At 32.0% G+C, this 20,413-nt stretch overlaps 2 long non-coding RNA genes and 1 pseudogene across 2 annotated transcripts; all 3 read right to left on the minus strand.

Moving 5' to 3' along the window:
• Window positions 1–374: 374 nt before the first annotated feature.
• On the minus strand, window positions 375–1,144 carry LOC121254726. The gene is made up of 2 exons (XR_005938698.1): window positions 1,065–1,144; window positions 375–950 (listed from the first exon to the last, which is right to left on the minus strand). It is a non-coding gene; the product is annotated as an uncharacterized LOC121254726 (long non-coding RNA).
• A 1,169-nt stretch (window positions 1,145–2,313) lies between these two features.
• LOC121254732 lies at window positions 2,314–2,817 on the minus strand. Its single transcript, XR_005938700.1, has 2 exons — window positions 2,520–2,817; window positions 2,314–2,382 (listed from the first exon to the last, which is right to left on the minus strand). It is a non-coding gene; the product is annotated as an uncharacterized LOC121254732 (long non-coding RNA).
• Window positions 2,818–3,674: 857 nt separating this feature from the next.
• Window positions 3,675–4,857, minus strand: LOC121246506 (annotated as a pseudogene).
• Between the last annotated feature and the right edge of the window lie 15,556 nt (window positions 4,858–20,413).

Genomic DNA, 20,413 nt, shown 5'->3' on the forward strand with positions numbered 1-20,413 from the left:
CAAAAAAGATGAGGGTTATACAAGTGAAAAACCATATGCATTTATGATTTTTTATATGAGAAGTACATAATTTGTGCTGATTGGAATTGGTAAATACCAAGTCCGCTGCACTCACCCAAGGTGATTTCCTCTATGATATCTCGCATTCAGCAACTCCATTGACAAAGCAGAAAAAATTAAGAGAATAATGAAGAAACAAGTTATTTTTTCTTGATCTATATAGATGTTGAAAGATATATAAAAAACAACAATGTAATAACAAGAATACATGAAAATCTACAGAATAGTCATGTACTAATAATATTATTAAAAGGCTACGTATGTACTGATAATTTACCTTGTAGCAATTTCACTGTACATTGATGACCAAGAACTTCCAACGTGCATGTTGGTGGCAAGAGCAACGTACATCGCAAGATAGAAGCTACAAAATATCCCCACAACCAAAAAATATACTACCTATCCCACACTAGTAACTGATGTACAAAAGAGGAGGTTCTAGAGATATGAGAGACATTTTGTTGCTATATTATTTTAATTTTCATATTCTTACCAAAATTCACAAAAAATTATTACCCCCAAATTTACTAATCGGCTATGCAGGTCCCTGAGTCTCTGTATGAGACTCCCTGGGTCTGCCTCTCTAACTCATATCTCTCCATAAACTTGTCGTACTCACCTTGTTTCTTCATTACTAGCATGTCATTTGCTCGTAAGTCATCATGTAGAGCCTTATAATGTGCAGCTTCTTTCTCACTTTTTTCTGTATGTTTAGTTGATTATGCTATTTGGGCATTAGTTGATTGTCTAGATGACTCGGGAATAACCATCTCGTCGAGACCCCATACATACCTTGGCCTGTGGCCCAAAACTTCCTTAAATATTGTTGTTGCAGCCTCCTTAGTCTGCTTCTCAGGCTCCAGCTCTACCATCTTAGCTACCAACTCATTCTATCAACCATTGGAAAATGTCACACAGGTTAGCTACTCGTAAAATGTACTTAGCACTAAAAATATGGACATCAGTTTATCTTGAACATCATAGGATTTTACTTTAACACTCACATATTTCTCTTCCATCATGGAAGTCACGAATTTGTCATTCTTCTTTGACCACCTGACTTCTTTAAAGAAATAAACCAAATTCTTCTCATTCCCAGACTGCAAATAAAGTAAATTACACACCAGCTTAGATTGAATATATGAACACCATTATGGAGTACAAATTAAAGGAGTACAAGTAGCTAGCGTTCACAATGGAGAACTCAAATCTACGTGAAATCTCTAATTCACACTATCAAATTAATTGTTGGGATTAGATTTACAAAGTACAAACAATAACGATTGTTGAGTGTTTTTTGGTTTTTTTTTTTTCATAACTAAATGTGCAAGTAATTACATTAGTCATTGATGTATAGAGAACACAAAGGAAATACACAACTTTGAAGAAGCCTAACATATCAATTAGCACAAAAAAATAATAATGCTACATACAGTTGATGTGCATCTTGCAACCCAAATGGAAACTTACCCTCATCTCCATTAGCAGCACAAATGACCTTCGTCCAGTCGTGTGATTGTTTTGTTGCTTCTCCCTATTACTTTTATTTCGTTCAGACATCCGTTGTAGTCACACAGGACATGATATACATCCATTGAATGTAGAGGTGTCAAGAGGATTATATGACTAAAAACATAAGTGGATACAATTGACTATTTTAACAAAAAACTAACCATCCTAACTAACATTTAATACAGGTGACTATTTTATCAAAAAATTCCACAGCATGTTAATTAAGTATACAACTGCCAACTTACCTTAAAGTCTTCGCTTGAATATCGAGCACATAACTTTACCCAAATAGCTAGTGTCACCAATGGTGGTACATTCGCAAGTGCTTCTTCATTGCTCTCGTATTGCTTGTAGGTTCTATGTAAATCATAGTGAATATGATTAAACCATTTGCGTAGTGTCTTCGTAACCGTATCACGTTGGTTCTTCTTGGTTCAATCGAGGATGAATTTAGCCTACAGACAAACATCAAGAGTATTAATTATAATCTCCCAGCCCCGAGTCTTACATTACCAACGCTAGACTTTCATCTACTCTATTTGAACATGTATTGCATTCTCCTACTTCTATCTGAACGCGTGTGTAATCAATTCTTCATTCTCATTAGCAAGAACGTCGTGCAGCTAGCATGACTCATATCTACATGGTGCTTGACCAACCAGGTAACCCTTGTAGTAAACAAGGTGGCTTTTTCACAACAAGGCACAGTTTCACTGTCCTTTATCCTCAAGAGTATCTTTCCATGCTTTTGCACGTTTTCGAACTCTATGCTCTTTGCTGCTCCTCACCCATGCTTTTGGCTAAGTGGTACTAAGTTGTTTCCAAGAGTGAAAATGTCATCATAGTTCAATAATTAAACTAATCAACATGTTAAACATATAACGTAAAACAAAATGTAAAATAATATCCAAATTGTAAAACAATATAAATATAAATTAGGTTAATACCAGATGGATTTGTGCTTAGTGGTGAATCAACTACTGGCATGTCATTTGGTTCTGTGCTCGGGATGACATCAAGTGGCTCGGTTGAGTCATCTGAGCTTGAGAATGTGTCATCTCTAAGATCCATGGTAGCAATGGGTAGTTTATTCCAAACTTCATCATTGCATTTCCCTCGACCGTAGCTCACGCCGTGTGATCGACCTCTACCTCTTCCAGTTATTGGCATATATAGCATGCAATATAAACAAACTTCTAGGTGGTGTACTTGCCAAAAAAACTGGACAACCAAAATTATTCATGCAATCACACTAAAAGGATACAATTATTTATATATGATTATACTTTAGTTTAGAGTATTACAATTAGAGAGATTATATTGTACAGTCCTTATGAGAATAATGCCCATCAGGGAACCAAGAGATTTCTGATGAAGGAGGCATTCTTTTTACCATGGAACATTGGGCAATATCTGTCCACATCATCTATGTTATACAATCCCTTTGTAAAGCATAAATGGAAAATAAATATAATCCCTTTATGCACTTTTCTGACCTTAACACCATACCAAGCATCTTGAGGAAGAAGAAAGAACACAATGACAAGTATTTGTTATGGCCTTCCAGATCAAAATCCTTGACACCACATAAACTTAACATGAAAAAGTGAAAGAAACTAGTGAAGGCCGTGTTGTGAGCAACTCCCACAAAAAACGTGCTTTCCAAAAAAAAAAAAAAAAAAAATATATATATATATATAGTGAAGTTCGGCAAAAAAAAAAACTTGTGGTGATAATGTTGCTTTCTACCTCTCTTGTTCTTGTTTACAAAGATCACAACAAGATATAATTTGGAGCCATTGATCTACACACTTGAGGTGGAACACATGGGAGCACGGCAACTGCCTCAATTCTTCCTTGTCGTTGTACTTGGCTAGGCAAATGCAACATTCCTTTCATTCCCACGACAAACACAAAGAAAATACAACAATCTCATCAGCACTTCAACCTTCAACATGCCAATATATTCTTTTGACTTAGAATCTGCTAAATTTGTTCTGTCCTATGAAAGATATTAGCTTATCTATAAGTGTAAGTTGAAATGAGACTTACTGGATCTTCATTTGCAAGGTCGGGATTGCAATGAGTATCAGTGCAAGGCTCTAACATGACTCCGTGTTCATGTTGTATCTGACAAGGCTGCTAATTAATGGCATGCAACAACATAGTAGCAAAAATAGTTGGAATGAAAAAGAGTAGCAGATTGCATTCCAAGCCAGCAAGGAGATACAGAGCACGTGCAGTTTTAAGACTCGATGAAATGACCCAAATTGAGAGTCGAATACCCAAACATTACCCATAACAAACCATATTGCAAAGAACAATTCTAGTGACGTTCGGCATTGTTTCATTAGATGTGAGATCCTGTATCCATTGCAGAAATTAATTAAAAGGCTTCGAAAAGCTCTTGAGTTGTCAGAAACTCTGTACCACTTCCACTAAATTTATGGAAACTTGTTTGTGTATGAAAAAAAATTAAAAGCAGGCAATTCATGAGTTTTTTTTTCTTGTTTTTCATCATTTAAATATAGCTGCCAATACGATTAAAACTCTAAGGTGGCCTAGTACAAAATATAGTGACCACCAACCATTATCGAATTGATTTGAAATTATTTCTTATAACTTGAGGCTTTTAATCATGTCACTATGGGTTCATCACTACTAAGTTGTTTGCATAATTTCTCAATAATCCCACCTGATGAACAAAATCAAAGACTTATCCTCAATAACAGTTGCATGATGTTTTATAACTAGCTCACAAATCTTTGTAATGATCCCACCAGACCAGCTGTCACTATCAGTACAGCGCATGGAAACCGATGGTTTTGTTTAAGAGAAAAATATAAATGAATCATAGAAGGTGAAGGGGCGAATTGTATGTAAAGCTAGCATACTTAGATTATTTGTTGCCCCTCTACTGTTCCACATCAGAAAGGTCGAAACCATCTCTATGATTGAGATGATGCTAGTAGCGGCCGTAGAGTAGCAGCAGACTAAGAACACAACCAATATTATAACCAACAATCCATATTCTCATTGGCCAAATTGGCTTTTTTCCTTTTTGGAAATGGCTATAGTAAATGTTGTGATGCTTATTTGAGCCACCAAAGCTATAAACTCCATCAACATCCAAGTGCTTGTATTGAAAGGATTAGAGCCAAGATCAGATCTTGATCCATTCTGGTAGTGGAATACTCTTATTAAGAAAGAGAACCACCTTGCTCTGGAGATCCTCATTGCCATCCTTACCAAGGACGAAGAAGGTAGAGCACGAGTAGGCCTGTGTCAGTTGCCCACACCATACGATCTTCTCCTGCTGGAGGATTTGATGGAAATGAAATCCCACTTCAGTAAGGTGGAAAGAAGTGTCGGGTATTCATTTTGGATATTTTTGTTGGACTAAAATCCAAGCTCCAAACTCTTCCAAACAATAAACTACCATTAACACTCTGCCCACTATATCATCGCAAAGAATTAAAATATATAGAACACCAGTGTAAGGAAACTTCAAAATCACAAAGATGATATTGTTTAATCACGAAACACTGGCTTTCGGCTAATTCGTAGTGTCACGCAATTCATGAAATTTCACAATAAAAATACTATCTGGGTGGGGTGGCCCATGAGAACTGCACACATAAAGCCACTACAAGAGATGGTTTTTTGAGACAAAACATTTTGTCTCAAAAAACTCCAATTTCGTCCCTAACAAGTTTTGGAGATGAAAAATTGTCGTCTCTATTTTCGTCTCTAAAAGAATGTTTCAAAAGGTTTTTGGAGATGAAATTCAATTTTTGTCTCAAAAAATCACTTTTAGGGATGAAATTTGGAGGAACCAGTCAAAACTATTCGAACGGGAGTTTTTTTTTAAACGAACCAATTTCATCTCAAAAAATTGTTTTAATGAAATATTTTTCAGTTTGAACCGACCCGTCCATTCGAACAAATAACCATATTTGATCCGGTTTGAACAAATGGTGTGTTCAAACCAATAAATTTTGTTTAAATGACTTATGTTCGAATATAAATTATGTCCGTTTGAATAGACATTTTATTTTGTGAAATTATGTCCGTTCAAACGGTGCTTTGAAAATTAATGTTGTTCGAAGAAATATTTTCTTGTTCGAACGTCCGTACGGACTGTATTTTGCGTTTGCCGTTTGAATTGGTTATTTTCTATTGGAATGTGACCGTTTTTATTCGAATGGATTTATAAATGGTAATTTACCATTTGAACGGTATTAATCATACATAATAGAATTTAATTAATTAAAAATACCATACTAGTATTACACAAATTTCAAACATCAATTGTTCAAATATTTTGGAACATAATAATAGAAAAGACAATAAAATAAAAAATAAATGTTAAGATTGTGGTGGTGGTGTAGAGTTTTAGGACATAATTGACTGCATCTATTCAAGAACAGCTTTTGGTACCTCCGTCCCTAGTCTCCTTTGCATGTTCTCTTCTACTTTTGCCTTAAGATCCGCTGCTTGATCTAATCAGGTTAGCAATTCTTTTTCCTTGGATCTCAATCGTTTTATTTCAAGTGTTGTTTCCTCCAATTACTTAGCCTTGTCGTCATTCGATCTAGCTCGAGAAGAGGATGATGTTGAGGATGGCTTCACACAACGTCCTAAGCCCCTCAAATATTCAGAACGTGATCCAAGAACTTGAGAAAGAACATTGTTGACAGATGATGTATCAGATGGATCTGCCACAGTTTCCTTAAGAGATATCATCTTGTCCCACAAAAATAAAAATATTAAAGTTAGTATAAGTAACAAAAATATTATGTGACAATTAAATTAAAGAAACTTAAACTTACATAATTTGCCTCTGCTTCGAGACTGACCCAAACACCATCACGATTTTTATGTGCTTTAATATACAATTGGGTCAGATCATAGTTAGCGGGACTTTCTTCTTTCTGCAAAAGTAAAATCAATATTAGAACTTAAATAAAAAAATGTATTATACGTTAATATTTAATAGGGACTAAAATAACTTACCATTTTGTTAGACAAAAGATGAAAAGATTGAGAACCCACATGATGATGTATCGTTAAATTTGATCTATTTGCTTTATTCATAGTACTCCATTGATAAAAAAAATATATTAGTCTATATGTTTAATACATCTATCATATATTGTTAAAAAAAGATAGCAACGAAATTACCTGATAAGTAGGATCTTAAAACATATTACAAATATTTTCCCATTCGTTTGGTGGAATTGCTTGGAATGGATTTTGCCACGCCTCTATTATAGTACTGAATTTCTTATAGTGTGCATGATATCGACCTTTGTACATTCGGAATGCATTTGACATCAGTTCCTCAACCATTAATCGATCCTCTCATCGGCCAAAATTAAGCTCAAACTCATCAAATAAAAAATTATAAACAATTAGTATAAATACAAAGTAACTTGAAAGTAATATGTTATATACTTAGTTGCTTGATATGTAGCTTATTACCAAGCAACGCTTTTTGATGTGGTCTTTCACATCTTGGGGAACTTTAGACCAAGAGGATGTAGCAATTGGTGCATACGTGCGAGTAAGCGTACCAACATAAGAAGCAATCCACACTGTCGAATCTCCGAAGCCATCGGTATGATCATCAGGAATATCAACTTTGATTTTACTCACTTTTCTTACTTTCTCTATGCAAACACCCCTCGTAGTGCCTCTACCTCGGTGCTAGCTTACAATAGCTATATATACATTAATTAAAGTATGTATTTTAATTAAATTAAATTATTTTATAGATATATTACTTAAATTGATCATAAAATGTAGTATTTAATTTGATAAAATACCTTGTTTTGGGTCTAGTGATGTTGGCTCACTATTCATGGCTGGTGAACCACAAGAGGAGTTAGTAATGGATGAGGATGACACACGTGTTGCTTTGCATTTGAAAGGCATATCTATTTGAAATTGTAACAAATTATTATTCAAACAAATGTTACGGATATTTATAAGAATAATACTTACAAAAACTCATGTTTGAAATTCATTCACTATCCATTTTGCTAGACCAGTTGCCCTCATCCTCACTAGATACTTCAGTTGATTCATCTTCTTCCGATATTTCACTTGCAATTAATTCGGGTTGAACATATTCTCTACGCAATGGGACCATATGATATTGGCTTAGATCAATAAATAGATTGATGCCTACTTCATTTTCTTGATATGCTTTTTCATTTGCTGGACTATCAACTTCTTCATGTGGTTCATTTGCCTCTAGAATGTAATCATATACATTTCTTGGTGCAAACTTATCCACTACCCGTGATGAGTTTCCATACTCCGGATCATCTAAATAAAAAACTTGATTCACTTGGCAAACGAGAATGAAAGGATCGTCCTCTACCATGTGTGAGATGTATTGACATTCATAAAATAATCATCGTTATGCACTCCCAACCTAGGATTTGAGATATCCCACCAATGACATTTAAATAATCAGACCATATATCCCTCCACGTACTTCAACGCTATGATATCTTCCACAATTCTGTAGAAGTCAATGTTATCATCTCCATGGCTTCCTTCGACTACGACTTCATAATTTTGAGTTTTCCCAAATCGTTCTCTGTCAGTTGTGTGAAATCTATATCCATACACCAAACATCTTAAGTACGGGATGGCCCGCTTGGATGGACCATATGCCAGAGCATATAATTCTGGTGAGATTTCTTCTAACTTTTCACCACATTTTGATACAACATACATCAATACATTTTATTATATAGAAAAAAAATGGAGTTTAGTGGTATGAAGTTCGTATTATAAAATGAGGCTTTATAATAATACTGTATGTTCAAGCCACGAGGCAAATTCTTCTTCTTACGTCTTTTCTACGTCAGTTACACCATTTGTGCGAAGTAGTTGTATATGTTTGCTGCGCATGTTCATGTGAATGGTTAATTTGTCTGAAGTCATACTATATTATTATACATGGACTTAAAGATAATATTGATTTAGAGAATCATCACTAACCTCAAGTTGTTGTCAATTTTTACATAGTTATTCAAGACATACCATCGAGCTCTTTCAAACTCTCGCCCACATAGGTCGTAGCCCCTTGTGCGCCTATGGGACGTACGTTCTGGAAAAACACAGTAAATATCAATGAGACTCTCATCTCTCGTCTACCTTCATAATTTCGGTCTGGTCTTGTAAATCTAGTATCAACCCCATGAAAATAAATTGAACAAAAGGTATACTACTCATTATCAATATATGACTCTGCAATCGAATCTTCTGGACGAGCTTTATTCCCCACAGATCGCTTAAATTTTCTCAAAAATCGTTCAATAGGATACATCCATATATACTGAACCAGGTCAGCGACTAAAGTCTCACCTGGTAGGCGCACGACCAAATGAACAGTTACATCAAAGAATGAAGCGGGTACAAATTCTCCAATTTGCACAATATTACTGCAATGTCAGTTTTTATTTTTAATAATGCATCAACTTTCAACTTTCAACTTTTACTACAAATGTCTCAAAAAAAAACCTTAATTCTGTGAGAGTTGTACAAACATCTCGAGTAAGTTTTCCACGCACACTAACCAGCAATAGGCACAACTATTTTATATTATAATTGATAATATATAATATACTTTTGGTCTAATAGTTAATATAGTACTTATTAATATATAGTACTTATAACTTACTTAGTATTATATTATTATATAACTTGTATGAGTATACTTATCATAACTCTGGTATTAATATTTTTTACTAGAATAAATGTTGTTTTAAAATAAATTTTATTATTACAAATATGTGCATTAGATAATTTATAATTTATGTTTAATTTTGTTCCATTGGCTTGAGATAAATTAACTGCATATAAATATGATGAAAACATGCAAGTGATTAAAATAGAAAATGGTTTACCATTAGAAGATGCTGTAAATACTTTAATATATGCATTAATTAAACACTTTGTTGGTGATCCTGTTCAGTTCAAAGAAAGAACCAGTGATCTATTGATTAATTTAAAATGTCCTCAATTATCTGATTTTCGTTGCTATAAAGATGCATTTCTGACTAAAGTTATGATAAAAAATGATTACCAATAGCAATATTGGAAGGAAAAGTTCATAGCCAGACTTCGATATTACTTAGCCCAAAAGGTACGAGAATCATTAGTAAAATCAGATAGTATTATCGATTTTCATAATCTCACATATGGTGATATAATAACTACTATTAATAGAACTGGTTTAATGATATGCAACGATTTAAGATTAAAAAAGAAAATTGAGAAAAAAAAGAAATTTCCTAAAAAAAAATTAGGTAGCTTTTGTGAGCAGTTTGGTTATACACCATTACTAGACCCTTCAAGAAGACACAAAAAGAGAAAAATAATTTATAAGAATTATTCTAAAAATTATTCTAACAAAAAACGAAAATATAAAAAGAGCAATACTACGTACAGTCCCCATTTGGGGAATTCAATGCAAGCTTAGGCCATTTTATCTTTAAAACTTTTTAAAATTACAAAAATATCCAGCTTAAATTGAATTTTTTCTCATTTAATAGAGGGCCTGCACATACAGTCCCCAAGTGTGGACTGCAAATAGAATTTTTCATATAAAAAACCTATAAAAAGATAAAAGATAAACAAATATATAATAAACCAATAAAAAATCCTAAAAAGACTAATAAAAAGAAAAAATAAATTGTTTGTTATAAATGCAGAAATGTTGGACATTATAAATCGAATTGTAAAGTCAAATAACAAATTAATGAACTAGACATATCTGATACATTAAAAGAAAAATTATTAGACATCTTTATAATACATTCAAGTAAAGATGAAGAAAGCTCTTCAGAAGAAGAAGAAATATATTAATTAAAAGAATAAAGTTTTTCAGAACAATCTTCTAATAGTGAATTTGAAGAAGATGAAGTACAAGTCTGCAATTGTTTCGATAAGAATAATTGTATTTGTAATAAAACCATTAATGTATTTTCAAAACAAGAAGATATTATATTTGAATTAATAGACAAAATCAATGATCCTCAAGAAAGAAAAAATTACTTAGAAAAATGAAAAAGATACTTTTAATAGTCAAAACACTTCAGTAACATATTCAGCACCTTAAATTTTTTCGAAAATAGTAGGAAAGTTCAAAACAGAAAAATAAAAAATTACAGTGCAAGATACATTAATGATGACTAAATATCATGTATATCAGAGTAGACAAGCGGCAATAGAATACTATGAAGTTGACTGCAACTTCCTAAGAAATGAAATTAAAAGTGTAAGAAATCATTTGAAGATTCTTGTTTTGTGAAAAAAAAAAAAAAGAAATCACTGATATATATTTTTACAAAGATAACTCATAGCAAAAGAGAATGAATTATATTAGAACGCTTGTGTTGGTAAGCCATGAAAATCCGTTGGTTAGCCCATTCATGCTGAAAGGCTTTAAGGGTGGTCCCGGTGGTGTTTCCCAAGTTTTTTTTGAAGCCATCAAGTTCAATCAAAGAAATACTCAAATATTGTCTTCATCGATTAAAAAACACAATAATACAATAGAAGGTAAAAATACTGATAAAAATATTGATGATATATTGACTTCTTTTGTTAATAGTTGTAACGATTCATAATCATTATCTAAACTAATAGTTTTTTCTATTGTTTTGATTGTATAATTTGTAATAAATGATAATTTAGAAGAAAAAGTATAATGTTTGTGTATTTGGTTTTCTGGAATATTAGGAATTGTCCAATCTTGTAGATTTTTTTCTATATCTATTATACTGTAATCTTCTTAATTGATATTATCAGGTTCTATAAGAATACTAGTAATAGATTCATTAGGTTTGAATAAAGAATTCATTGAGACAGGTCTTTAAACAAAGATTTCCTATATCCAAAGAGAAATAAGTAAATTAAGAACTTGAGAGAACACCACCGGGACCACCCTTAAAGCCTTTCAACCCATTCAAAACCTTTCAGTATGGATGGGCTGGCCAACGAATTTTCATGGCTTACCAACACAAGTTTTCCAATATACTTCATTCTCTTTTGCTATGGGTTATCTTTGTAAAAATCTGTATCAGTGATTTCTTACTCTGTTTTTTTTTTTCACAAAGCAAGAATCCTCAAATGATTTCTTACACTTTTAATTTCGTTTCTTAGGAAGTTACAATCAGCTTCATTGTATTCTATTGCCGCTTGTCTTCACTGATATATATGATATTTAGTCATCATTAATATATCTTGCACTGTAATTTCTTGTTTTTCTCTTTTGAACCTTCCTACTATTTCTGAAAAATTGTAAGGTGCTGAAAATGTTACTGAAGTGTTTTGACTATTAAAAGTATCTTTTAATTTTTCTAAGCAGTCTTTTTTTTCTTGAGGATCATTGATTTTGTCTATTAATTCTAATATAATATCTTCTTATTTTGAAAGTATATTAATGGTTTTATTACAAATACAATTATTCTTATCGAAACAATTGCAGACTTGTACTTCATCTTCTTCTGATTCACTATCAGAAGATTGTTATGAAAAAATTTATTCTTTTAATTGATATATTTATTCTTCTTTTGAAGAGATTTCTTCTTCATCTGAAGAGCTTTCTTCCTCTTCACTTGAATGTATTATAAAGATATCTAATAATTTTTCTTTTAATGTATCAGATATGTCTAGTTCATTAATTTGTTGTTTGACTTTATAATTCGATTTAAAATGTCCAACTTTTCCTTATTTATAACAAACAATTTGTTTTTTTTTTTCTTTTTATTAGTCTTTTTGGGATTTTTTATTGGTTTATTATATATTTTTTTTATCTTTTGTCCTTTTATAAGGTTTTTTATATTTTCGTTTTTTGTTAGGATAATTCGTATAAATTCTTTTTCCCTTTTTGTGTCTTCTTGAATGGGCTAATAATGAGGTATAACCAAACTGCTCACAAAAGATACCTAATTCTTTTTTAGCAAATTTCTTTTTTTTTTCTCCATTTATTTTTTTAATCTTAAATCGTTGCATACAGTTAAACCAGTTCTATTAATAGTAGTTATTATATCACCATATGTGAGATTATGAAAGTCGATAGTACCATATGATTTTACTAATGAGTCTCATACATTTTGGGCGAAGTAATATGGAAGTCCGGCTATGAATTTTTCCTTCTAGTGTGGTTGTTGGGAATCATTTCTGATCATAACCTTAGTCAGAAATACATCTTTATAGCAATGAAAATCAGATAATTGAGGACATTTTAAATTAATCAATAGATCACTGGTTGTTTCTTTGCATTGAACATGATCACCAACAAAGTGTTTAGTTAATGCGTATATTAAAGTATTTATAGCATCTTCTAATAGTAAATTGTTTTTTGTTTTAATCACTTGCATGTTTTCATCATATTTATATGCTGTTAATTTTTGTGTCATTTGTTCATGTGAAAGATAGTGATCCCACCAGTTTTTTTGTCATTAGTGATTTACATAACTTATAATAGTAACTAGTAACTATAGTTAGTGTTATAATGTTATATAAACTATACGAGTATAGTTATCATAACTTATATATAGTAGCTATATAATTAAGCCATTGTAATTATACTAAGTACCTAGTATGTTATAGGTAATAGAATAAATATATTTACAAATAATACACAAAATATATTAAATAAAAGTATTATAATACTATTATTAGTTTTTATTTTTATACTTTTGTACTTTGTAATATTAGTATTATTATATATTACTATCAGTAATATAATTAGAAATATTTTAGTATAATAACTGTTCAAATGAATATTTATCCAATTCAAACCCCAATCATTATATATCCAGTTTGAATACAATGAAACAAATCACTCCAATTCGAACCAGCAGCCGTCGAGAGCAACGATTTCGCCCTTTATCTCCGTTGCGAAAACTGCCACTCAACTGCCGTAGAAACCCCACATCTATTGTTTGCTTTTATGTTCGAATGGGTTGTATTTTTTTTTGTGGGAAGGGGGGGGGGGGGCTATGGATTTTGAATCTGAAATCCCCCATTTTGGTGTATTCCTTAGAAATAACATCAAAATAATAGGTAGAAATGATTGGGCTTCACTCATTAATCATTTCTTCCGATTAAAACAAATGACAACATCTAGATTGAGTTTTTTCGTTCGGGTTTGAGTCGACTCAACCATGGCTGTTTGGCTTGTTCCCGTTCGAACGAACTCTTGTCCGTTCGAACCCTCAGCTGCCAAACAGATTTATTTTGATTTGAACAAAATAAATTCGTTCGAATGAATAGAATAGTTCATTCGAGTAGATTTTACTAGTTAGAGCAAAATATATTATGTTCAAATTAATTATTTCAAATCAATTCAATATAGTATAATTTTTCAATAATATAATTTAAATATTATGGTTAATTATATTCTTACTTTCATTGTGGTTAAACATTATACTAATGACATCCAGCGGAAGAAAATGTGCGAGAGATCAGCTCGACCAAAGTAATGAAGCAGTTCATGCTCAGAAGACGAGGCTTATACTTGTCGAGCGTGAGATCATTTTGTCTGATTTCTCCGATCTTTCATGACAGGGACGGAGCATACAATCTATCTTTACCGAGTAGGGATGGGATATCAATCTGTCAGCAGCAGGGGATTGCATATCTGGAGATGGTCGGTGAGTTTTACCGTGCCATGGGAGAGGATAGTGTTGATGCTCTGTTGTACATCTTATCGGTCCGGGGAGTGAGTATTAATCTCTCATCACATTATTGCTGAGTTCCTTGACATCCCACGCGTGGGCGACACATATCCTGTAGTGGCTACAAGGGGACCAACGGCTGCATCATCTGATTTCGACACACCGGCCGCATCCTCCACGCTAGCCCCAAATGTAGAGTCGGATGCTACTTCGGATGGTAGTGAGGATGATGATCTACCTGATGATGGTGACACAGATGATTAGGTATGTCAATTGGTGCGAGACCCTTCGGCTCCTCCATATGATAGGAGCAAGTCGATTGTATAGCATTTTTCGAAATGCTTAATTTGATTGTTGGCTATAACATCGATCTGAAAAAATCCAAGATTGATTTCGGGATCTATCGAGCTAGATTTTTGCTGCGTATAGCACGGGGAGACCCCATTGATCTGGCATTGTATTTCTTCCTTCACATTCAATCGGAGTCATGCTATTCCAGTGGTGGTAGTCTACCATTTACACTTGTAGAAGACTGCACCAGAACAACCTAGTGCCACACCAACAAATCCAGCTTCTAATAGTACTACTGCTGTTGAGAGACAGCCTCCTGGGGCTACTTTGGATCAGGTACGAGCTTTGTTTGTAGAGTTCGTTGAGTCCATCATGGAGAAACTTAGAGATCTGGAAGGTTGTATTAAAATGTTACAAGTGGATGTTGATCTACTTAGCAAATATTGATCGCTTTAGTTATTATTTTACTTTTCTATATTGTATTGAATATTATATATTTGGGATATAATTAATGTATGATTTTTATTTTTCGTGTTTGCTACCTTGTTTATTTTTTTCATTTTACTTGTCATTCATGATAAAATAAAAAATGATATTATCTTTAAAGTTATATTTATATAAATCTAACATAAAAACAATCACTATAAAGTTTTGAAATTAATTACATAAAATTAATTTATTAATTTATAAATATTTGAACTCACCACAAATCATAATATATAATAATATATACACATTTTTATATTTTGAAAATGATAACAAATTAATGGAAAAATTTTTTATTACTTTAATGGAAAAAATATATGTACAAATTTAATGATGATAAACAAATTAGTGGAAAAAATATACATTCGAACAAAAAAATTTAAGTTTGAACGGTTATTAAATTAATTTGCCGCCAATATTATAATTTGAACAAATTACATACTGTTCAAGCAAATATTAATTCCATGTTCGAATCTATTTTGTTCTGTTCGAATAGTTTTTCTCTTTTGAGACGCTTTTGTTCGTCACAAAATATCTTGTTCGAATGGATATTTATCCATTCAAACCAATTTAGTAGCTCAGGTTTTTTTAAAGACATTTTGTCTCAAAAAATGACTTTTAGGGACGAATTAAATTTCATTCCTAGCAAATTTCGTTCATAAAAGTCAAATCTCTTATAGTGAGCTTTGGGGTGAGCTTGTCAGCAGCAATATGCCAAAAACCTCCACAATCCAAAAGCCAACTCTAGTGAAATTCCAAACTCCAGAAAGCCCATTGTTCGATATAATGAAAATTAAGCACCAACCATGGATGGATTTCTTTTAATTAAGCCCCCCGGACTAATGAACTCTTCTACGTCTCCAAACACCACAAAAGCTTGTAACTTTTAACAATATATGCCACACAACATGCATACTATGGATACAATTTTCACTCAGGAGCTTTCATTTGTTAATGGAGTAGTAGAGATATATATATATATATATATATATATATTTATAAATATATATATATATATATTCTATTTTGATGTGGCAATGCAGGGTTGGAAGACGTCCACTACAAGAGATTTGACTTTTAGGAACAAAATTTGTTAGAGACGAATTAAATTTCATCCCTAAAAGTCATTTTTGAGACGTCTCCAAAAATGCCTGAGCTACTAAATTCGTTCGAACGGATAAATATCCATTCAAACAAGATATTTTGTGACGAATAAAATCGTCTAAAAAAAGAAAAACCGTTCAAACAGAACAAAATATATTCGAACATGAAATTAATATCTGTTTGAACAGTATATAATTTGTTCAAATAATAATATTGGCGGGAAATTAATTTATTTTTTCTGCAAAAAGTTAATAACCGTTCGAACTTAAATTTCTTTGTTCGAACAAACAGTTTTTCCATTAATTTGTTTATCATCATTAATTTATGCATATATTTTTTCCATTAAAGTAATAAATATTTTTTCCATTAATTTGTTATCATTTTCAAAGTATAAAAATGTGTATATATTATATATTATGATTTGCGGTGAGTTAAAATATTTATAAACTCATAAATTAATTTTATTTAATTAATTTTAATACTTTATAGTGATTTCTTTTATATTAAATTTATATAAATATAACTTTAAATATAGTATCATTTTTTATATTATCATGAACGACAAGTAAAATGAAAAAAATAAACAAGGTAGCAAACACGAAAAATAAAAACTATACATTAATTACATCACAAATATATAATGTTCAATACATCATAAAAAAGTAAAATAATAACTAAAACGATCAATATTTGCTTTGTAGATCAACATCCTCTTGTAACATTATAATGCGTTTTTCCAGATCTCTAAGCTTCTCCATGATGGGCTCAACGAACTTTACAAACAGAGCTCGTACTTGATCCAAAATAGCCCCAGGAGACTGTCTCTCAACAGCGACAGTACTACTAGAAGCTGGATTTGTCAGCGTGGCACCAGGCTATTCTAGTGCAGTCTTCCGCAAGGGCCCATTGCTCTTTCTGAATGTGATCTTGTTAAGGGGCACCATCTGTGGCGACCTCGACTCAGTCACAGACACTGTAACCCCCGATCAGAGTAGGAGGTTGGATATCGGTAGTGCAAATCGTAGACTACTTCGACTGGAATAGCGTGACTTCGATCGAATGCGGAGGAGCCAAAGGGTCTTGCATAAGCTGACACACCTGATCATTTGTGAGACCATCATCTGGTAGATCCTCATCTGCACTACCATCTGAACTAGCATTTGACTCTACATTTGGGGCTAGCATAGAGGATGCGGTCGGTGTGTCGGAATCAGATGGAGCAGCCACTAGTTCCCGTGTAGCCGCTGCAGGATATGCATCGCCCACGCGTGAGATGTCAAGAAACTCAATAATAATGTTAGGAGAGAAAATAATATTCACTCCCTGGACCGATAAGGTGTAGAATAGAGCATCAACGCTATCCTTTCCCATGGCACGATAAAACTCATTGATCATCTTTGGATATGCAGTCCCCTACTACTAACAGATCGGTATCCATTTGTGCTCGGTGAAGATGGATTGTATACTCCGTCCTTCCCATGAAAGATCGGAGAAGTCAGACAAAATGATCTCACACTCGACAAGTATAGGTCTCGTCTCCTGAGCATGAGCTGCTCCACTACTTTGGCTGGGCTGATCTCTCACACATTTTCTTCCGTTGGATGGCAATAGTATACTGTTTAACTACAAGGAAAGTAAGAATATAATTAATCATAATATTTAAATTATATTATTGAAGAATTATACTATATTGAACTGATTTGAAATAATTAGTTCGAACAGAACATATTCTATTTGAACTAGTAAAATCTATTCAAATGGACTGTTCTATTCATTCGAACAAATTTATTTTGTTCGAACCGAAATAAATCTATTTGACAACTGAGCGTTCGTTCAAACGGGAACAAGCCAGACAGCCATGGCTGAGTCGACTCAGCCCCGAACGAAAAAACTCAATCTAGATGTTATCCTTTGTTTTAATCGGTAGAAATGATTAAGGAGTGAAGCCCAATCTTTTCTACCGATTATTTTGATGTTATTTCTACGGAATACACCAAAATGGGGGATTTCAGATTCGAAATACATACACCCCCAAACACAACCCATTCGGACATAAAACCAAACAATAGATGTAGAGACTTGACCCATACCTCTTAGAAGTTCAAATGTGGGGTTGCTAGGGCGGTTGATTGGTAGTTTTCAAGGTGGAGATAAGGGGCGAAATCTTTGCTCTCGATTGCTGTTGGTTCAAATTGGAGTGATTTGTTTCATTATATTCGAACTGGGTATATAATGACTGTGGCGTCTTGTTCGAATTGGATAAATATCCATTCGAACAATTGTTATAGTAATATATTTCTAATTATATTACTAATAGTAATATATAATAATACTCATATTACAAAAGTATAAAAATAAAACTAATAATAGTATTGTAATACTTTTGTTCAATATATTTAGTATATTATTTGTAAATATATTTATTCTATTACCAATAAGATACTAAGTACTTAGTATAATTGCAATGGCTTAATTATATAGCTACTATATATAAGTTATGGTAACTGTACAAGTTAATATAATTAATATATATAAATAAGTTATATATATGGTTCTTATTAGTTATATAGCTACTATAGTGTAATTATTATATAGTTACTATATAGCTAATGCTATAGCTATTATAAGTTATGATGACTATACTCATAGAAGTTATATAATAATATAACATTAACTATAGTTACTAGTACATACTATTATAAGTTATGATAACTATACTTATTATATTTTATATAACAAAGTAACAAGTTATATAATATATAGTGCAAAATTAGATTACATATAGTTACTATAGTATATATATATATATATATATATATATATATTATATACTATATAAAATTAAAATATTTTATACAATAGATTATTAAAATTATAGGAAATTACTTATAAGTATAATAATACTATTATTAGTTCGAACCTAATAACGAACCGTTCGAACGGATTTATCTCGTGGAATATGTTTGGAGGGAAACTTCGCGCCAAATATTCTAAATGTTAGTTTATTCAAACGTAAAAATTCTTCATTCGAACGCACTGGTCGAATTGTATTACGAAAATACCCTTTGAGCTTCTCTACATTTGAAGAATATGCCAAAGAATATTCTGATTTATTAGTTTGAACGACAATATTACATATTCAAACGTGAATTAAATCGTAGCAGATTTGGTGCCTATTCAAAATTTTCATGTTCAAATGCGTAAATCTCTAGTTCGAACAAGACTTCACAAATTCAAATACCTCAACCTCCAGTTCATTTTTACAATGAAGTTAGATTTCTTTGGAGGCAGAGTAGGACAGACGATTTTGTGTGTGAGAGAGAGTGTTATGGAGAGAGAGAGAGAGGAACAGACTTAGTGAGAGGGAATGGATTCTTGAGAGAGATGAGAGGTTTATAAGAGGTATTACTTTTTTTTCTATTTTTTTTTTTTTTTGTATTTCAAGTTTCATTAATGTTAGTTTATTGCACATGATTTAGGATTTTCTCATAATGTGTTTTATGCTTATGTAGGTATTGTAGACATATTTTGTTTGGATTGCTTAAATTTGAGGTAATATTTATAATTTTTAGATTTTTGATAATTTATAGTTTTTAATTAACTATGTTAAGATTTTTGGTATATTTGTGTTTGTGCAATCCCATTTAAAATGGGTTGTCAACCAATATGCATCTTATAAGATTGTGTTTATAAAATTGTGTTTTGTGGTAAATGTTTTGTCTTTATTTCGTGCCTGGAATCTAGGCTTGTTCCATTCAAACGCTATAATGTTCGTTTGAACGGGATCCTGTCCGAACATAATCTTGTTTGAACAGAATCCTGTTTGAACATACTAATAAGATTTTAAGTGCAAGATTTTACTTAAAAAACTAATAAGATATATAAAAATTATACTTAAAATATAAATTACTTAAGAATTATTACAAAATATTTTGCACTTAAATTAAAATGGAAACTTAAAATATAATATAACATACCAATTGTTAATACTTAAATTAAAGTTTAATGCTTATAAAATATTTATAATATTGGTGATTAGTAATGTAATTTTGCAATGTATTTGTGATTTGAAAGGTTGATTCCATATACTAATTGTTTATAATTTTTGAAATGATGAGTTTGAGCTTAATTTTGGCTGATGAGAGGATCGATTAACGGTTGAGGAACTGATGTCGATTGCATTCCGAAGGTACAAATGTCGATGCCATGCACACGATAAGAATTCAGTACTACAATAGAGGCGCACCAAAATCCAT

Source organism: Juglans microcarpa x Juglans regia, chromosome 1D (genome assembly GCF_004785595.1).
Source record: "Juglans microcarpa x Juglans regia isolate MS1-56 chromosome 1D, Jm3101_v1.0, whole genome shotgun sequence".
Classification (NCBI taxonomy): domain Eukaryota; kingdom Viridiplantae; phylum Streptophyta; class Magnoliopsida; order Fagales; family Juglandaceae; genus Juglans; species Juglans microcarpa x Juglans regia.